At 36.7% G+C, this 22,444-nt stretch overlaps 1 long non-coding RNA gene across 2 annotated transcripts in view; it reads left to right on the forward strand.

The window, feature by feature from the left end:
- The window catches only part of LOC135966798 (uncharacterized), a 100,420-nt gene extending 78,208 nt beyond the window's left edge, over positions 1-22,212 (forward strand). For both annotated transcript variants that reach the window (XR_012421755.1, XR_010580399.1), the window contains exon 2: positions 22,081-22,212. This is a non-coding gene — a long non-coding RNA (uncharacterized lncRNA). The remainder of the gene's footprint in view (positions 1-22,080) is intronic.
- Positions 22,213-22,444: the final 232 nt, after the last annotated feature.

The raw sequence follows: 22,444 nt of genomic DNA on the forward strand, positions 1-22,444 counted from the left end.
AGGAAAAAGAAACAAATAAAGCCTCCAAGAAATATGGGACTACGTGAAACGGCCAAATATACGTTTGATTGGTGTACCAGAAAGTGATGGAGAAAATTGAACCAAGTTAGAAAACACTCTTCAGGATATTATCCAGGAGAATTTCCCTAACCTAGAAAGACAGGTCAACATTCAAATTCAGGAAATACAGAGAACACCACAAAGATACTCCTTGAGAAGAGCAACCCCAAGGCACATATTTGTCAGATTCACCAAGGTTGAAATGAAGGAAAAAAATGTTAAAGGAAGCCAGAGAGAAAGGTCGGGTTACCCACAAAGGGAAGTCCATCAGACTAACAGTGGATCTCTCTGCAGAAACCCTACAAGCCAGAATAGAATGCAGGCCAATATTCAACATTCTTAAAGAAAATAATTTTCAGCCCAGAACTTTATATCCAACCAAATTAAGCTTTGTGAGTGAAGGAGAAATAAAATCCTTTACAAACAAGCAAATGCTGAGAGATTTTGTCACCACCAGGCCTGCCTTACTAGAGGTCCTGAAGGAAGCATTAAACATGAAAAGGAACAACTGGTAGCAGTGACTGCAAAAACATGCCAAATGGTAAAGACCATCAGTGCTATGAAGAAACTGCATCAATTAATGGGCAAAATAACCAGCTCACATCATAATGACAGGATCAAATTCACACATAACAATATTAACCTTAAATGTAAATGGACTAAATGCTCCAATTAAAAGATACAGACTGGCAAATTGGATAAAGAGTCAAGACCCATCAGTGTGCTGTATTCAGGAGACCCATCTCATGTACAAAGACACACATAGGCTCAAAATAAAGGGATGGAGGAAGATCTACCAAGCAAATGGAAAGCAAAAAAAAAAAAAAAAAAATCAGATGTTGCAGTCTAGTCTCTGATAAAACAGACTTTAAACTAACAAAGATCAAAAGAGACAAAGAAGGTCACTACATAATGGTAAAGGGATCAATTCGACAAGAAGAGCTAACTATCCTAAATATATATGCACCCAATACAAGAGCACCCAGATTTATAAAGCAAGTCCTTAGAGACCTACAATGAGACTTAGACTCCCACACAATAATAACGGGAGACTTTAACACCCCACTGTCAATATTAGACAGTTCAATGAATCAGTAGGTTAACAAGGATATCCAGGGCTTGAACTCAGTTCTGGACCAAGTGGACCTGATAGTCATCTACAGAACTCTCCACCCCAAATTAACAGAATATGCATTCTTCTCAGCACCACATCACACTTATTCTAAAATTGACCACATAATTGGTAGTGAAACACTCCTCAGCAAATCTGAAAGAACAGAAGTCACAACAATCTGTCTCTCAGACCACAGTGCAATCAAATTAGAACTCAGGAATAATACAGTCACTCAAAAGGGAAACTGAACAACCTGCTCTTGAATGACTACTGGGTAAATAACGAAATGAAGGCAGAAATAAAGATGTTCCTTGAAACCAATGAGAACAAAGATACAACATACCAGAATCTCTGGGACACATTTAAAGCAGTGTGTAGAGGGAAACTTACAGCACTAAATGCCCACAAGAGAAAGCAGGAAAGATCTAAAATTGACACCTTGACATCACAATTAAAAGAACTAGAGAAGCAAGAGCAAACAAATTCAAAAGCTAGCAGAAGACAGGAAACAACTAAGATCAGAGCAGAACTGAAGGAGATAGAGACACAAAAAAAACCCTTCAAAAAATCAATGAATCCAGAAGCTGGTTTTTTGAAAAGATCAACAAAATATATAGACTGCTAGCAAGACTAATAAAGAAGAAAAGATGAAACGATCAAATAGATGCAATAAAAAATGATAAAGGGGATATCACCACCTATTCCACAGAAATACAAACTACCATCAGAGAATACTATAAACACCTCTATGCAAATAAACTAGAAAATCTAGAAGAAATGGATAAATTCTTGGACCCTCGCAAGACTAAACCAGGAAGAAGTTGAATCTCTGAATAGGCCAATAAAGGGCTCTGAAATTGACACAATAATTAACAGTCTACCAACCAGAAAAAGTCCAGGACCAGACGGATTCACAACTGAATTCTACCAGAGGTACAAAGAGCAGCTGATACCATTCCTTCTGAAACTATTTCAATCAATAGAAAAAGGGAATCCTCCCTAACTCATTTTATGAGGCTAGCATCATCCTGATACCAAAGCCTGGTAGAGACACAACAAAAAAAGATAATTTTAGGCCAATATTCCTGATGAACATCAATGCAAAAATCCTCAATATAATACTGGCAAACCAAATCCAGTAGCACATTAAAAAGCTTATCTACCACGATCAAGTTGGTTCATCCTTGTGATGCAAGACTAGTTCAATATACACAAATCAATAAATGTAATCCATCACATAAACAGAACCAATGACAAAAACCACATGATTATCTCAATAGACACAGAAAAGGCCTTTGATAAAATTCAACAGCCCTTCATGCTAAAAACACTCAATGAACTAGGTATTGATAAAACGTATCTCAAAATAATAAGTTATTTATGACAAACCCACAGCCAATATCATACTGAATGGGCAAAAGCTGAAAGCATTCCCTTTGAAAACCGGCACAAGACAAGGATGCCCTCTCTCACCACTCCTATTCAACATAGTGTTGGAAGTTCTGGCTAGGACAATCAGGCAAGAGAAAGAAAGAAAGGGTATTCAATTAGGAAAAGAGGAAGTCAAATTGTCTCTGTTTGCAGATGATATGATTGCATATTTAGAAAACCCCATTGTCTCAGCCCAAAATCTCCTTAAGCTGATAAGCAACTCAGCAAAGTCTCAAGATACAAAATCAACAGGCAAAAAGCACAATCATTCCTACACACCAATAACAGACAAACAGAGAGCCAAATCATGAGTGAACTCCCATTTACAATTACTACAAAGAGAATCAAATACCTAGGAATCCAACCTACAAAGGATGTGAAGGACCTCTTCAAGGAGAACTAGAAACCACTTCTTAGTGAAATAAAAGAGGACACAAACAAATGGAAGAACACTCCAAACTCATGGAAAGGAAGAATCAGTATTGTGAAAATGGCATACTGCCCAAAGTAATTTATAGATTCAATGCTATCCCCATCAAGCTACCACTGACTTTCTTCACAGAATTGGAAAAAACTAAAGTTCATGTGGAACCAAAAGAGATTTTGCATAGCCAAGACAATCCTAAGCAAAAAGCAATAAGAAAAAGCTGGAGGCATCATGCTACCTGACTTCAAACTATACTACAAGACTACAGTAACCAAAACAGCATGGTACTGGTACCAAAACAGAAATATAGACCATGGAACAGAACAAAGGCCTCAGAAATAACACCACACATCTACAACCACTTGATCTTTGACAAACCTGACAAAAACATGCAATGGGGAAAGGATTCCCTTTTTAATAAATGGTGTTGGGAAAATTGGCTAGCCATAAGTAGAAAGCTGAAACTGGATTCCTTTTTTACACCTTATACAAAAGTCAGTCAAGATGGATTAAAGACTTAACATCATAAAAACCCTGGAAGAAAACCTAGGCAATACCATTCAGGACATAGGCATGGGCAAAGACTTCATGACTAAAACACCAAAAGCAATGGCAACAAAAGCTAAAATAGACAAGTGTGATCTAATTAAACTAAAAAGCTTCTGGACAGCAAAAGAAATTATCATCAGAGTAAACAGGCAACCTACAGAATAGGAGAAAATTTTTGCAATCTATCCATCTGACAAAGGGCTAATATCCAGAATCTACAAAAAACTCAAACAAATTTACAAGAAAAAAACAACCCCATCAAAACGTGGGCAAAGGTTATAACAGACACTTCTCAAAAGAAGACATTTATGCAGCCAACTGACATAGGCAAAAATGCTCATCATCACTGGTCATCAGAGAAATGCAAATCAAAACTTCAATGAGATAACATCTCACACCAGTTAGAATGGCAATCATTAAAAAGTCAGGAAATAACAGATGCTGGAGAGGATGTGGAGAAATACGAACGCTTTTACACTGTTGGTGAGAGTGTAAATTAGTTCAACCATTGTGGTTGAACAGTGTGGTGATTCCTCAAGGATCTAGAACTAGAAATACCATTTGACCCAGCGATCCCATTACTGGGCTTATACCCAAAGGAATATAAATCATTCTACAATAAAGACACATGCACACATATGTTTATTGTGGCACTATTCATAATAGCAAAGACTTGGAACCAACCCAAATGTTCATCAATGATAGACTGGATTAAGAAAACATGGCACATATACACCATGGAATACTATGCAGCCATAAAAAGAATGAGTTCATGTGCTTTGCAGGGACATGGATGAAGCTGGAAACCATCATTCTAAGCAAACTATCACAAGGACAGAAAACCAAAACCGCATGTTCTCATTCATAGTTGGGAGTTGAACAATGAGAACACATGGACACAGGGCAGGGCACATCACACACCTGGGCTGGTTGGGAGGTGGGGGACTGGGGGAGGGAGAGCGTTAGGAGAAATGCTTAATGTAAATGATGAGTTGATGGGTGCAGCAAACCAACATGGCACATGTATGCCTATGTAACAAATCTTCACATTGTGCACATGTACCCTAGTACTTAAAGTATAATAATAATAATAATAATAATAATAATAATAAACCCAGAGACTTACCAACAACATGCCTTTAAATCTGGGATTTGATGGGGACAGGGAGAAAAGGCATAGGAAGCTGTATTTCAATTTGGAGACAATGTTTCACAATGTCCTAGACCACTGAGTCCTGCAAACTTCCCTCTGGTGACTCAAGTCTGTATTTTTATGGAAAATACCTTCTATCTTCAAATACAAATTTATCCCATATGCTTACCTAGAGCACTATTATATCTTGCTGTACTTCCTACAAATATGATATAATTATGGTAGGATCCAGCTGACTTTCTGTGGTAATGTTGAGTTGAAGAAGATGTACCATACAAAATAAACATCACCGAGGCATATAATTATCAGGTTGTCCAAGGTCAATGCTAAAGAAAAAAAAACCATAAAGGCAGCTAGAGAAAAAGGTCAGATCAGGTACAAAGGGAACCCTATCAGACTAACAGCAGGCTTCTCAGCAGAAATCTTATAAACCAAGCGAGATTAGGGCCCTATTTTCAGGATTTTTTGTTTGTTTGTTTGTTTGTTTTTCCCCTTATCGCAGTTTATTCTAAACGTGATGGTAGGACTATCATAGGTGAAAATTACAATATTTTCCATTGAACTTTGGTATTTGATGCATTAAATAAATACAGCTTTTTAAATTTTGCTATCTTTTGAGAATTTAAAGGAATTACTTATTGAGGTCTACGAAAGAAGAGGAAAAATAGTTGGATATGATCTTTTTTTAGTTTGTAGGAATGCTGAATTCTAAAAATCTTCCTTGTCTTCAATGTTCACTAAATAACACCCTTAGTCCAATTAAGAAATTTCATCTGTAGAAATTTCTTACTTTGTCTACTCTGATATTCCCTGTCTGTCAACTTGTTGGGTGGAATTTTGAAGCTGCCTGTCCTATGAGGAGATATTTGTTATTACAGTCTAACACTGTTTAAGGTTTTGCAACAGGTCCACATACCTCCAAGGCCTCAGATAGCTAAGCTTAGTTTATACCTCATAGTACTCTGACACTCATAATACCCTGGCTAAAAACTCCTCTCCATCTCTACGTCCAACACACCTGGCTAGCTGGAGAGATGGTTAACAGGCAAAATTTTCACCTGTAGTCCTGGCAAAAGAGACTTCTAAGCCTTCAGTGTTATTGTCTTCTTAGAGCAGAGAGGAGAAAAAAAATCCATGTTCCCTCTCATAAATCCAGGGAGGAGAGTAACATCATTCAGAAAATAGAATTTGCCTGAGGGTTGCCTTTGTTTGCACAGCTGATGAAATCAGCCACCCAGCCTCTTTAACTGATCTGAGCTCACACTGGTACTACTTCTGCCCAGGAATTAATTGCTGGTTTTTCATTATTATTGAAATGTTCTGAAGTCATTGTGCTGCTAGGTCCTGCAAACTGTAAGCACCAATAATACCCTGTAATGGCAGAAGGTTTGTTCAGAGCCATGACCTCCTTCCTCTCTAAGCAGTCATCCTAGAGTGTCAGATCCTGGTGTTCCAGTATAGGACATACCCCCCATTTTCAGCATTCTTAAAGAAAAGAAATTCCAAACAAGAATTTCATATACCACCAAACTAAGCTTCAGAAATGAGGGAGAAACAAAATCTTTTCCAGATAAGTTTACCACTAGACCAACATTACTAGCTATCCTTAAGGGAGTTCTAAACATAGAAATGAAAGAACAACACCTGCTACCAAAAAAACACACTTAAGTGCACAGCCCACAGATCCTATAAAGCAACCATGCAATAGAAACCATAAAGCTAACAACAAAGAGCTTCATGACAGAATCAAAACCTCATATATCCATAGTAACCTGAAATGTGAATTATCTAAATGTTCCACATGAAAGGCACAGAGTGGCAAAGTGGCTTAAAAAAAAACAGGTCCATTCATCTACTATCTTCAAGAGACTCATCTCATATGTAACACCCATAGGCTGAAAGTAAACGGTTAGAAAAAGACCTATCATACAAATGTAACAAACAAAAAAGCAGGGATCACTATTCTTATATCAGATAACATAGACCTTAAACCAATAACAGTAACAAACAACAAAGAAGGGCATTACATAATGATAAAGGGTTCAATTCAACAACAGCACTTAACTATCTTAAATATATACACACTCCACACTGGAGCCCAGATTCATAAACAAGTACTTCTGGATCTATGAAAAGACTTAGCCACACAATAATAGCAGAGGACTTCAATACCTCACTGACAGCATTAGGCAGATCATCAAGGCAGAAAACAAATAAATTTTGGGCTTAAATGTGATATTTGACTAATTGGACCTAATAGACATCTCTACAGAATATTCCACCCATCAATTACAGGGTGTACATTCTTCTCATCTGCACATGGAACATATGCCACGATTGACCACATGCTTAGTCATAAAGCAAGCCTCAATAAATTTTAAACAAATCAAATTTACACCAAGTGGAATAAATATAGAAATCAATACCAAAAACATCTCTGAAAACATTGAAATTAAATAGTTGATCCTGAATGACATTTTGGTAAGCAGTAAAATTAAGGCAGAAAAAAAATCTTTGAAATAAATGAAAACAGAGACACAACATACCAAAATTTCTGGGATGCAGCAGAAGTGGTATTAAGAGGATATTTTATAGTACTGAACTATCTCAAAAAGTTAGAAAGAGTTCAAATTAATGATGTAACATTACACTTACGGAATCTAGAAAAAGAAGAACAAACCAACCCTAAAGCTAATAGAAGTAAAGCAATAACTAAAATCAGAGCAGAACTCAATGAAATAGAGACCCAAAAGGATAAACAAGATTGATAAACCACTAGCTAGATTAAAAAAGGAAAAAAGAGAGAAGAACTAAATAAACACAATCAGAAATTATGAAGGTGACATTACAACCAATCTCACAGAAATACAAAAGTTTCTAAGACAATATTATGAATACCTCTATGCACACAAATTAGAAAATGTAGAGAAAATAGATGAATTCCTGGAAACACACTATCTCCAAATATTGAATTAGGAAGAAATTGAAACTCTGAACAGATCAAAATAAAGGTGTGAAATTGAATCAGTTATGAAAAACAAAACAAACAAACAAACAAAAAACAACTACCCACCAAAAATAAAACCTTGGACCAGATGGATTTCACAGCTGGATTTTACCAGATATACAAAGAAGAGTTGATACCACTCCTACTAGAACTATGTCAAAAAAATCAGGGAGAAAGGGCTTCCCCAATATTCATTCTATGAAGCCAGCAATACTCCAATACAAAAACCTGGTGAAAATACCGTAAGAAAAGAAAACTACAGTCCAATATCTCTGATGAGCATAAATGTAAAAATCCTCAACAAAATACTGGCAAACTGAACCTAGCAGCACATCAAAAAGTTAATAAATCATAATCAAGTAAGCTTCATTCCTGGGATGAAAGCTTGGTTCAACAAATGAAAATTGATAAGCTCATCACATAAACAGAATTAAAAACAAAAGCCATATCATCATCTCAATAGATGTGGAAAAAACTTTTAACGAATCCAACATCACTTCATGACAAAAACCCTCAAGAAACTAGGCATCGAAGGAAAATACTTCAAAATAATCAGAGGCATCTATGACATACCCATAGCCAATGTCACACTGAAGGGCAAAAAACTGGAAGCATTCCTCTCGAGAGCTGGAACAAAACAAGGATGCCCACTCTCACCACTCCTTCAACATAGTACTGGAAGTCCTAGGTGGAGCAATCAGGCAAAAGAAATAAGAGGCATTCAAACAGGAAAAGAAGAAGTCAAACTGTATCTCTTTGTGGATGGCATGATTTTATACCTACAAAACCCTAAAAACGCCACCAAAAGGCTCCTGCAACTCATAAACAACTTCAGTACAATTTCAGGATACAAAATCAATGTACAAAATCAGTAGCATTTCTATGCACCAATGATGTTCAAACTGAGAGCTAAATCAAGAATGCAATCCCATTCACAATAACTACAAAAAAAAAAATCTAGGAATGCATCTCACCAAGGAGGTGAAACATTTCTAAAAGAAAAACTATAAAACACTGCTGAAAGAAATTATAGATGATGCAAACCAATGGAAAAACATTCTATCTTCATGGATTGGATGAACCAATATCTTTGAAATGGCCATAATGCTTAAAGCAATCTTCAGATTTAATGCTACTCCTATCCAGTTACCAACATCATGCTTTCACAGAATTAGAAAAAATTATTTTAAAATTCATATAGAACTGAAAAAGAGCCCAAATATCTCAAGTGATTCTAAGCAAAATGAATAAAGCTAGAGTCTTTACATAACCCAATTTCAAGCTACACTATAAGGCTACAGTAACCAAAACAGCATGGTACTAGTACAAAAACAGACACATAGACCAATGGAACAGAATAGATAGGACAGGAGGAAAGGGCTCCACATTCAATAAATGGTGCTGAGATAGCTGGCTAACCATATGTAGAAGAATGAAACTGAATCCCTACCTTTCACCACAGACAAAAATTAACTCGAAATTAACTTAAAGATTTAAGTGTAAGACCTCAAACTAAAAGAATCCTAGAAGAAAACCTAAGAAACACCATTCTGGATATCAGCCTTGGGAAAGAATTTACGACTAAGTTCTCAAAAGCAACTGCGACAAAACAAAAATTGACAATTGGGACCTGATTCATCTAAAGAGCTTCTGTACGGCAAAAGAAACTATCAACAGAGTAAACAGACAACCTAAGGAATGGGAGAAGTATTCATAAAGTGTACATCTGACAAAGGTCTAACATCCAGAATCTATAAGAAACTTAAACAATTAAACAAGCAAGAAACAAATAACGGCATCAAAAATGGGCGAGAGGCACTTCTTAAAAGAAAACCTGCAAGCGACCAACAAACAAAAAATGATCAGCATCACTAATCATAGGAGAAATGCAAATAAAAACCACAATGAGATACCATCTCACATTGTTTGAATGACCATGTTTTAAAAGTCAAAATATAACAGAGCCTGGTGATGCTGCAGTGAAAAGGAAATGCCTATACACTGTTTGTATGAATGTAAATTAGTTCAGCCACTGCGGAAAGTAGATTGGAGATTTCGCAAAGAAATTAAAACAGAATTACCATTTGACCCAGAAATTTCATTATTGAGTATATTTCCAAAAGAAAATTGTTCTAACAAAAACACATGCACTTATATGATTATTGCAGAACTATTCACAATAGCAAGGATATGGAATCAACCTATGTGCCCCTCAACAGTGGATTGGGAAAAGAAAATGTGGTACATATACACCGTGGAATACTACACAACCATAAAAAGAACAAAATCATGTCCTTCGCAGCAACATGGAGGCAGCTAGAGGCCTTATCCTAAGCAAATTAACACAGGAACAGAAAACCAAATACCACATGTTCTTACTTAAAAGTGGGAGCTAAACGGTGGGTACTCATGGACATAAAAATGGCAACAATAGACACTGGGGACTACTAGAAGGTGGAGAGAAGGGGCCAAGGGTTGAAAAACTATTGGGTACTATGCTCAGTACCTGGGTGATAGAATCCATTGTACCCCAGAAACATCAGCATCACACAGTATATCCAGGTAACAAACCTTCACACGTACCCCTTGAATCTGAAATAAAATTTCAAATTATAATAACCAGACAAACAAAAAACAAACAAATAAATAAAGCATACCCAAAATGACAAAAAAAGGTATCTGTGGACTAAATAGAGGTATAGATCTGAAGAATTAATGTAGCTCTCAAACTAGGTAGAGAATATATTCCTGTCCCTTCCAGATTAAAGCAATGTGCTTCTGGGTGTGCTCTCCTTTTTGAGAAACAGCAATAAGTGCTCTATATCTGTGATTCTTAAATTTTAAACATATGTTAGACTCATCCAGAGAGCTCATTAAAGCACAGGCTACTAGACAACAGCCCCAGAGTGTCTGACTCAGTATGTTCGGGTTAAATGGAGATGTGATGGGAATCACTACCCTTAAATATTTCAGACCATTGACAGTAGCATTAATTCCTTTGTTCCCCCAGGGATGTAGTATTACTTTCTGTTTATAATTTTGCCATGGATCAAGGAGCTGATATGGTACTTTTGCCAATTACTGAGTAAACTTCTTCCTGAGTAAATACTCAAGAACTGGACAAATAGATTCACACTATAATATAAATCCTGGACAAACCTTAAACATTTATCACTTATATAACTATTGAAGCAGAGTGGCATCTGGGTTCCCAGGAATCAAGCAATTAGTTCAAAATCAGAGTTCAGAAAGTCTTAAAATGCCTATGTATTTTTTTCCAACATACAGATACCCCAGTACACTGCACAGGATATTTTTTTTCTAATGTACATATACCCTGGTACCTTTAGGAAAGGACAGAGAAGAAATGATGCAAACTTGGGCCATAGGTCCCTTAAGGGAAGGAGAGAGGCAGTGTCATAAAACTTGTGTTATTAGCTCAAGTATACTAGACTTCCATTTGGACAAAGAACTCTGGATGTCTGAATTAACAGAGGTCTGAGATTTTAATGAATGTATTTCATTTTTACCTTGGCTTAAGTCAGACTTCTGTCGGTCAGCTCTAGAGGGGTTTTTTTGTAAAAAAAAAAAAAAAAAAAAAATATATATATATATATATATATATTATTATTATTATGCAGGTACCTTAGACTGATCATCTAGTTTAGTCCTAATGGCTTTGTAATTAATTAAGCACTACCCGAGATCTGTGTTGATTGGATTATTTGGTTAGCAACCCCAGCCCTGGGGTCTATTATAATAACCATTTCAGTCTTGTCTTGATTGGGTAAGTGCTACTACTTGGCCTCTTACTACCCAGGATCCCGCCATCTCCATTGAAATTATACAGCCTATTTCAATGTTGGCATCCTACCCACATCGTTATCAACAGGAAACAGCTATTAAAGTTCTTTTTGAAAATGCTGGTGCTCCCTTCACCAACGCATTTCTTTAGGCAACTGTGAAGTGAGCATTTTCTGAGACTCTTGTTTGGAAGATTGAGGGGGTGGTTCTAGTTAAGGGATAAATCTCACTTATCCTACATGCCTGTCTTTATAAGTTATTGGATTTCTTTCTTTACATTTCAACCTTATCAGCTCATTAGTGTCAGGTGGGGAGTTAAAAATCCTATTGTACAAGGTGTACCTCTATCCAAGACTAGAAGTGGGATCCAAGCATAAGTGTTTTTCAAAATTCCCCAGATAATTCCACATTGCAATTACAAAACTGATGTATAGAATCTCAACTTCATTTTATGTAGGATGTAGGTCATATTGAGTCTGGATTTCAGCATTCAAATGAGCAAACAATTTATACCTATTCCAACTGCTCAAGCAAGTACATTAAATTCAGACTATATGGTAAGTGTACCCTTACTGATAAAATCCACCTAATCTGAAATTAAATGTCATTCTTTCTGTTCTAATACCCTTATAATTATTGTCACCTATGCATATTTCCCAGGTTCTTTTCATTGAAGTATAATAGACATAGAGAGTAAAATGCAAAATTTTAAGGGTACAGCACCATGAATTTTGCAAAGTGAACACATTATTATAAGCATTATATTAACCAGAACATTAATACCACATAGAAACTTCTCTGTGGGCCCTCATAATTGTTACACCTTCTACAAAATTAACCACTGTTTTTTAACTGTCATTGCTATAGTATAGGTTTTCCTGCTTTTGAACTTTAAATGATAGAAATCATACAGTATACATTCTTTCATATCTGGCTTCTTTCGATTAACAGCATGTCTGTGAGATTTTTCCACATTGTTGCATAAAGTAGTAATTGGTTTTTTCATGCTGAATAGTACTTCATTTTTTAAAAATTCACATTTTCTTTACTAATTTTATTTGTATGCCATTTGAGTTGTTTCCAGTTTTTGAATATTAGAATGTTGCTATTGTGAATATTCAACAGAAATGCATACATATAATGGCATTACATTTAATGGCAAAAACCACAATTATTTTTGCACCAACCTAATATGTATCTTTTGGTACACACATATGTATGTGCACTATACGTATGCATTTCTGTTGTATTATCAGCCTTTAATTTTACTCATTCTGGTGGATGCATTACAACATCTCATTGTGGCTTTACTTTTTATTTATCTGATGATAATTGTACTTTTCATTTGTTTAAATAATATTTAGATGTTCACTTTTATAAAGTTTCCGTTTAAGTATTTTGCTTGATTCTCTATGGAATTGCCTGGTTTTTTTCTTATTTATGATTATGAGTTTGTATTTTTTGAAATATATTTTGTCAAATATGTGTACAGGAAATACCTTTTCCCACTCTATTACTTGCTTTATTCACTCTTTTAATTGTGTCTTTCACTGAATAGAGATTCTTAATGTTAGCAAAGTTCAAAATATCAATTTTTTAAGTTAATACCGTTTTATTTTTCTTCTTTAAGAAATTTTTGTCAATCCCAATTTTATAAAGATCTCTGCCAATGTTATCTTTTAGCAGTTTTATTTTTTGGCTTCCTCATTTAGGCATGAAATTTATTTTTGTGCAGAGCAACATTTAAATTATTTTTACATAAATAGGCAATTGACCCAGCAGAATTTATTGAAATGACTATTATTTTCCCACTCTGCTACAGTGGCTTTTTTGTCACAGAGTGAGTAAATATGTATATGTGGATCTCTTTCTGTTCTCTCTGTTCCATTCTGTTAGTCTCTTTTTTTTATTTTTGCACCAATATTACATGGTCTCAATTACTACATGTTTATACAGTAGTAAGTTTTGATATCAGGTAATATGTCATCCAACTTTGTTGTTGGATATTCTTAGCTGTTCGTGATAGTCTGATTCCCATTTAAATTTTCAAAACAGTTTATCAATTTCAGCAACAACAGAAGACCTGCTGGGACTTTCATTGGAATTTCATTAACTGCTTGGATCAATATAGAAACAATAGTTATTTTTAAAATATTGAGTGTTACTATCCAAGTATATGCTGTATATTTTTACTTACTGAAGTCACTTAAAATTTGAGAATGTTTTCTATTTTTCTGTGGAGAAGCTATGCATATTTCTATTAAAAATTTTCTTAGACAGTTATATTTATACAAAATTTTTTATTTTCTGACTTTTTGTTACAAGTGTTTAGAAATGCAATTGATTTTATACATTGACCTTTTTCTCAATGGTGTCACTAAATTTACTTATTAATAGTTTATAAATTATTTTATATGTTATGTGTACATAATCTTGTTATATATAAAACCTATCACTCTTTATTTCTTTATTTTTAAACTCCTTGACTTTTATTTCTTGCCTTATTGCACCATGCAATGCAATAAATTATCAAATAGGAGTAATAATAGTACACATCTTTGCCTCATTTATGATCTAGGGAAGAATGCTTTTAATATTTTGTCTTTAACTTAAGTATGAAGCATAAAACTATAAAAACCCTGGAAAACAACCTAGGCAATACCATTTAGGACACAGGCACAGGCAAAGATTTTATAACAAAGATGCCAAAGGTAATTGCAACAGAAGCAAAAATTGACAGATCTAATTAAACTAAAGAGCTTCTTCACAGCAAAAGAAACGATCAAGGGAGGAAATAGACAACCTACAGAATGGGAGAAAAATTTTGCAAACTATGCATCCAACAAAGGTCTAATATCCAGCATCTGTAAACAAATTTACAAGAAAAAAACAAGTAACCTCATAAAAAAATGAGCAAAGGACATGAACAGGCACTTTTCAAGAGAAGACATACATGAGGCCAACAATCATATGAAAAAAAGCTCAACATTATTGATCATTAGAGAAATGCAAATAAAAATGACAATGAGATATCATCTAACACCAGTCAGAATGACTATTATTAATAAGTCAAAAAATAACAGAGGCCAGGCATGATGGCTCATGCCTGTAATCCCTGCACTTTGGGAGGCCAAGGTGGGTGGATTGCAAGTTCAAGAGATTGAGACCATCCTGGCCAACATGGTGAAACTCTGTCACTACTAAAAATACAAAAATTAGCTCGGTGTGGTGGCACGCACCTGTAGTCCCACCTATTCAGGAGGCTAAGGCAGGAGAATTGCTTGAACCCAGGAGGTGGAGGTTGCAGTGAGCTGAGATTGCACCACTGCACTCCAGCCTGGTGACAGAGGGAGACTCTCTCAAATAAAATGAAATAAAATAACAGATGATGGCAACGCTGTGGAGAAAAAGGAATGCTTATACACTGTTGGTAGGAATGTAAATTAGTTCAGCCATTGTGGAAGACAGTGTGATGATTCCTCAAAGACCTAAAGACAGAAATACCATTAGACCCAGCAATCCCATTACTGGGTATATACCGAAAAGAATGTAAATTATTCTATTGTAAAGACACATGCATGTATATGTGCATTCAGCACTATTCACAATAGCAAAGACATAGGATCAACCTAAATGCCCTTCAATAATAGACTGGATAAAGAAAATGTGGTACATATACACCAGGGAATACTATGCAGTCATATAAAAATGAATGAGATTGGCCAGGCGCGGTGGCTCAAGCCTGTAATCCCAGCACTTTGGGAGGCCGAGGCGGGTGGATCACGAGGTCAGGAGATCGAGACCATCCTGGCTAACATGGTGAAACCCCGTCTCTACTAAAAATACAAAAAACTAGCCGGGCGTGGTGGCGGGCGCCTGTAGTCCCAGCTTCTCAGAGGCTGAGGCGGGAGAATGGCGTGAACCCGGGAGGTGGAGCTTGCAGTGAGCCGAGATCAGGCCACTGCACTCCAGCCTGGACCACACAGCGAGACTCCATCTCAAAAATAAATAAATAAATAAATAAAAATAAAAAAAAATAAAAATGAATGAGATCATGTCTTTATAGGAACATGGATGGAGCTGGTGGCCATTATCTTTGGTAAACTAATACAGCAATAGAAAACCAAATATCTCATGTTCTCACTTACAAGTGGGAGCTAAATGATGAGAACACAGAGACACAGAAGGGAACACACACTGGGGTCTTTTTGGAGGGCAGAGGGTGGAAAGAGGGAGAGTATCAAGAAAATCAACTAATGAGTATGAGGCTTCATACCTGGGTGATGAAATAATCTATGCAACAAACCTCCATGACACAGTTTACCTATGTAACAAACCTACACATGCACCCTTGAACTGAAAATAAAAGTGAAAAAAAATGTATTTCATCTTTAGGTATTATTTTGAGTTAAATTGCGTCCACCCAAAAGATATATTGAAGTCCTAAACTCCAGTAACTGAATATCACCTTCTTTGGAAATAGAGTCTTTGTAGATATAATCAAGTTAAGATCAGGTCATGCTAGACTAGGAAAAGCCCTAATCTAGTGACTGGTATTCTTATAAGAAAAGGGAAATTTGGGCACAAAGACACAGATATACTCAGGAAGAATGTCATGTGACAACTAAGGCACAGATTGTCGTTATGTATTTTCAGCTTGTTTTATCAGTTACTGAGATAGATGTGTTAAAAATTATTGACATGTTTGTGAATTTGCCTATTTCTCATTCAATTTCTATCAAATTTGCTTTATGCTTTTTGAAGCTATGATATTAGGTACATACACATTTTATATTGCTACATGTTCTTCTTACTTTTGGAATTGCTTTTTGCCTTAAAGGTTATCTGATTTTAGTACAGCTACATTACTTTTTGTTCTGGTTTATGTTTTCATGTTATATCCTTATTTCACCATTTTACTTCACCCTCTTTGTGACCTTTTATTGTTTCTTGTAAGCAGTACAAAGTTGGATAGAAGATGCACAGCAAATCCTGGAACCTCTTGCCATGCCAGATAGCAAGGTAGCTGTAAAGAAAACTCTTGAAACAATGCCAAAAATAAAAATGTTGGGAGCCAACTTGAAGGGGATCCCATTAGCCACAGCTGGTACACCTTATGCATCAATAAGGATAATAACTCCAATGGATTGACAAATATCAAATAGGTTTAAATGCATGAATTCATAATAATACTAACAACCACAAGCCCTTACTGACCTATGTTAGAGAAAACAAAGAAGCCAATCAATTACTTGAAAACAAAAAAAAAAATGAAGGAGAATAAGGTCAAACATTTATTCTGACTTTTCTCTATAAATCATACCTTAGGTAACTAAAGCGTTAATAAGGAGATAATCTTTCTTTGTAGAAGTCTTTCAAATAATAAATGAAGATAGAATGATACAACTAGATGATATCAACCTTTCTCAACCTTTAATGAATTAATAGGTCTAGAAAAATATTATCATTGGTCACTAATACTAGTACTATTAACATTGACTACTAAAAGATAAACCAAATATTAAGTTTCTTCTGATGGAGGCATACAATGCCACTTACTAAGCATTCTTGAGGGAAAATATCAGTCCGAATCTGATCAAATCTCCATTGTTAACTACCAATTTATAGGAAATACAGAGGAAAAGGAACATATTAAACAATACCTAGGTCTTCTGTGAGGGGTAGCACAAGAAGTTGCTATTATTGATATAAATTTGGTTAAAACAGGAAGAATCACTTTGAACTGGGTTTCAATTGTGAATGGATAGTCTATCCCAAAAAGAAAAAGAACTAGAAAGTCAACCAGTTATTTAAAAAAAAAAAAAAAAAGTGGCCAGTTATAAAAACAACAACAACAAAAAGGAAACAAACAAAAAAATCCAAAACCCTGCAGTAGAGAATAGACAAATGCTGGCTCATCATCAAGAATGTCCATTATTCAACTGTGATGGTTAATTTTAGGTGTCACATTGACTAAATTAAGGAATACCTAGAGAAATGGTAAAGCTTTACTTCTGGGTGAGTCTGTGAGGGTGTTTCCAGAGGAGACTGGCATGTGAGTCAATGGATTGAGTAGGGAAGATCCACCCTCTATGTGGGCAAGGACCATCTAATCAGCTAGGAGCCCAGATTAAACTAAAAAGGAGAGAAAGGATTTCTCTCTTTCTTTCTTTCTCTCTCTCTCTCTCTCTCTCTCTCCTGGAGCTGGCAAGCTCTCCTCCTCCTGCCCTTGGACATCAGAACTTCAGGTTCTCCAGTTTTGTTACTCCAGGACTTACCCCAGTGGACTCCTGGGTTCTAAGGCCTTTGGCCTCAGATTGACAATTATACCATCAATTTACGTGGTTCTCAGACTTTCTAACTTGAACTGAACCACACTATGGCCATCCCAGGATCTCCAGCTTATAAATGGCATATCATGGGACTGACCATTCATAATCATATGAGCCAATTTCCTTAAAAATTCCATATCTATCTATCTATCTATCTATCTATCTATCTATCTATCTATTATCTATCTATTCATCATCCTATTGGTTTTGTCTCTCTGGAGAACCCTGACTAATGAATCAACTTCAGGGTCATGAGCTCAATAAATATTTGTCTTATTGGATTAGAATCCCACAGCTAAAAACAAGACTGGGGCTCCAGGTGGGAGTTACTAATAGACAGTGAAGGAATTTGAAGAGTTTCCGGCCTCTTCACGATGAATATCTCTTTGAAGCCTTGATGTCATTGATTGGGGCATAGAGGTAAGGAGACATGAGTTAAGTGCAGGGACACAGTATTGACACCAGCAAGAGGAGTGTGCACAGAAGCTGAACAAGTTGGTTTCTCCCCCACCAGAAGTCCTAGTTAACTAAGAGATGAGCCTTAGAAGCTGCTTGGTCAGGCTTGGAAAAATTCCTGGCAATAGTGACTTAAATGCTTCATTATCCCTGGATAAAGACACCTGTGGCTCCTTAACAGCAGTACTATCAAGGGTGACTATGGTTTATTGAGAATTTAGTGTGTCAGGCTCAGCATCCACCCTTCATTTACTTTATTGGTTTTATATTCCCATAAAAACTTTGAGGTAGATACAGTAGGTGTATCTCCAATATTTTATGGATGAATAAAAAGAAGCCCACAGAGGTGGAGGAACTTATCTCTGTTCTATAGTTAGTAAGTGTGGAGCAGGACTAAACACAGACATGTCCAAATTGAAACCTCAGGTTCCCCACCATCATGCTAAATTGCCTTCCTAAACTCAGAGACAAATGTGATTCAGGACAAGAAAGTTTGTGTGGGGGAGAGAGTTGAGGAGAAAATCATGGAATCAGAGACTCATGGCCATTCTATGAGAACAAATATTAGAACATTATACACTTGTATGTTTTGCAAAGTACCACCCAAACAATGAAATGGGCCCATGAGAGAAAACAGCACCACAAGCATAAACTTTACCTGTCAAGCTGTAGTTAGGTTTGCCTCCATCTCATGTAAAAATTCCAGTATGTAAAATCCTGCCTCATTACCATCCTGCCTGATCCTTGTTTTAACAGAAGTCAGTCTGATTCCCTTTGTTCTGCTTGTCTTTGCTGTAACTGTTACATTAGAAGGATCCCCCGTGGCCTTCCCTATGGTGTTCATTTAATCAGCCCCAGCCAGTTCTGTCTTCTACCTCAGTGGAACTGCATCTCATTCTGTGCACATTCAATCCATGAGCCTGGAGCAACTCCAGGGGAGGCTTTGGTAGTTGGTTTTGAGATAGGATACTTTTAATTTGTCTTAATTAGATATCAGAGAAAAATCTACGAAATTATCAAAATGCTTCTTAAAACAATACCTTGTGGGCTTTGGGGTTGTAAGTTTTTTTTTTCTTACAGGTATTTCAATAGTATCTTTATAGTCACAACTGTGAGAAATGTTGACTCCAGGATTCATTCTGGAAAGATCTGTAAGATGAAAAGCCTACATCTGTCTGCTCTACTTTTGATATGATGCATTTAAAATAAAATATCACTCTCTAGAACAATGTATGATCATGAAAATGAGCTAGTACTAAGGGACTTGTATTATAAATCTTTTCTTGAGAAGGAATTATGTCAAGCTGCTCCATTTTTCACATAAAGGAAGAAAACCGTAATAATTTGGCATCCTTACAGCAAGGTATGTTTGTGCCTGAGTTGGATTAATTAGGAACAAGGGATAAAGGGCAATATGCCTTATAGGAAGAACAACTCAGAGATGTAGCCCATGGTCCAGAATATTTCCAAGCACTGTCTAGCTGCTCTAGGACTGCCCTCAATGTGGCAGGAGGATCCCAGCCCATAAATTTAAAAACACACACACACACACAAAAACTGTTCTGCAACTAGCTGTGGTATGCTCCATATTGTCTCCTCTTTTAATTTTCTAGTCTAATTATCGAGTTTTCCAGTTTGAAGATCTTATTCATTGGCCATCTAGTTGTTGAACCTGGCTCATATAGTGAAACATGGGTTGGTCCCACATGCAGCAATGGTACCACTTATCAAAGTTCAGCCTACAATCAAGCAACTACAAGAATATTTATTGGCTTCCATAAGGATGAAATCCTGTGCACTTCTGAGTCAGTATGTGGCTAAATTCTTTATTTTTATTTTTATCTTTGAGATGGAGTCTCGCTCCATTGCCCAGGCCGGAGTGCAGTGGTGCGATCTCAGCTCACTGCAAGCTCCATCTCCCGCCTCCCGGGTTCATGCCATTCTCCTGCCTCAGACTCCTGAGTAGCTGGGACTACAGGCGCCTGCCACCATGCCTAGCTAATTTTTTGTATTTTTAGTAGAGACAGGGTTTCACCGTGTTAACCAGGATGGTCTCGATCTCCTGACCTCGTGATCCACCCGTCTCGGCCTCCCAAAGTGCTGGGATTACAGGCGTGAGCCACTGCACCTGGCCAGTGTGTGGCCAAATTCCACCTCCTTGCCCAAGATTCATCCTAATTTAATACTTCCCTCTGCATGAAGTTTGATGGGGACTGGCAGGTCTTATCTAGAAAGTCCAACTCTCCAGCTGAGTGCACGCCATGATGTATACATTGAGACACTGAGCAAACTTGTCAACTGAGCATGGTACAACTGTCAACATGCCACAAACTCACCTGATCCAAAGAGACATCACTGATAGCAACTCATGTCTGGGCCATTTTGCACAAGCTCATGCATGCTTTCTCTTGTTTGAGTAGCTTCTCCACATAGAGTCCTTCCGAAAAACTGAGTTTTGTGGATACAAATTCAGAGTAGTGAACTGCTCTAATTATTCCATTGGTAGACTTATTCAAGAAGGAATAACATTTTAATGAGACTTTAGTAATGGACAAAGCTTTCAGAAAGCTGAAGCAGCTTTTTACATCTGTAATGATATTGACCTGTCATAATGTTTAAAGGCTGTTTATGGTAGAGAAAAATATCTCTAGCATTGTATGGAGATTTTTTTTCCCCCCTGAATTGTTGGGCCTTCCTACCCTGCATCTTTTTCTACCATGTTGGGATTGGGCCCTCCTACCTTGAATCTTTTTCTAGCATAAACTAATTCAGAGGCTTCAAACCTAAATGTTGTTATACTTGATTTGATTCCTTGTGAAGATTTAAGCCTCTGGGATGCTGTCAGTGGTAGATACAGGAGCAGTTTTGTTTAAATAATGGGTCTCCAAGAGTGCCTCCCATGGGAAGACAGGGCTATTACACTATGTCCTGTCAAGAAAGTTGGAGTTCCATGGGGTCCTGGAGCCTACTCCACTTACGAAGTCTTCAACCTTAAGAGGAGTCTGTGTTTGTGAGAGTTGATTTACTTGTCCCGGAGCCCACCCACCTTTCCTCACTCACCTCAGGCATTCTTAACTGGGAAGCTTAAAAAAATTACCAGTGCCCCTCGAGATTCTGATTTAATTGGTCTACCATAGGCCCTGGCACAGCTCTTTATAAAAATCTCCCAGGTGATTGTTTTCTATCAATATATAATTTATGTACAACAAAATTTAAACTTTTTAGTGTACAATTTTGTGACTTTTAATGAAGATATATTCATGTAACTATCACCAAAATCAAGATGAAAATTACTTGCATCACTTCAAAAAATTCCCCCATGCTATTTTGTAGTCAGTGCTTCCCACCATTCTCAGCTTCTATTAACCAGTAAACTGTTGTCTGTCCCTCGAGTTTTACCTTTTCTGGAATGTCTTATAAATGAACTATGTGACCTTTGGCTTTTTTTTTTTCACTAGCATAACGCATTTGAGATTCATTTGTGTTACTGTATATATCAGTAGTTTGTTCCCGATATAAGTTTGAATGTTTGTCTTCTCCAAATCCATGTTGAAACGTGATCCCCAATATTGGAGGCAGAGCCTATTAGGAGGTGTTTGGGTCATAGAAACAGATCCCTCATGAATGTCTTGGTGCCCTCCCTACAATAATGAGTGAGTTCTTGCTCTACTAGTTACCACAACATCTGATTGTTAAAAAGTCTGACACCTCCCTCTCTCCTCTCTCTCTTGTTCCCTCTCTCACCAGGTGACATGCCTCTTTCTATTATGAGTACACGTTTCCTGAGGCCTCACTAGAAGCCAAGCAGATGTTGGTGCCATACATCTTGTAGAGTTTGCAGAATTGTGAGCCAAATAAACCTCTTTTCTCCATAAGTTACCCAGTCTCAGGTATTCCATTATAGCAATGCAAAGCAGACTAACACAATTTCTTTTTATTGTTGAGTTTTATTGTCTATTGTATGGACGTACCACGGTTTGTTTATTTGTTCCACAACTGAGGGATATTTTTTTTCTCCCAGTTTCCAGCAATTACAGATAAAGCCTCTATAAACATTCATATATAGATTTTCGTGTGAACATTCCCAGATATTTTTATGTTCACCAAGACT

Source organism: Macaca fascicularis, chromosome 13 (genome assembly GCF_037993035.2).
Source record: "Macaca fascicularis isolate 582-1 chromosome 13, T2T-MFA8v1.1".
NCBI classification, from domain to species: domain Eukaryota; kingdom Metazoa; phylum Chordata; class Mammalia; order Primates; family Cercopithecidae; genus Macaca; species Macaca fascicularis.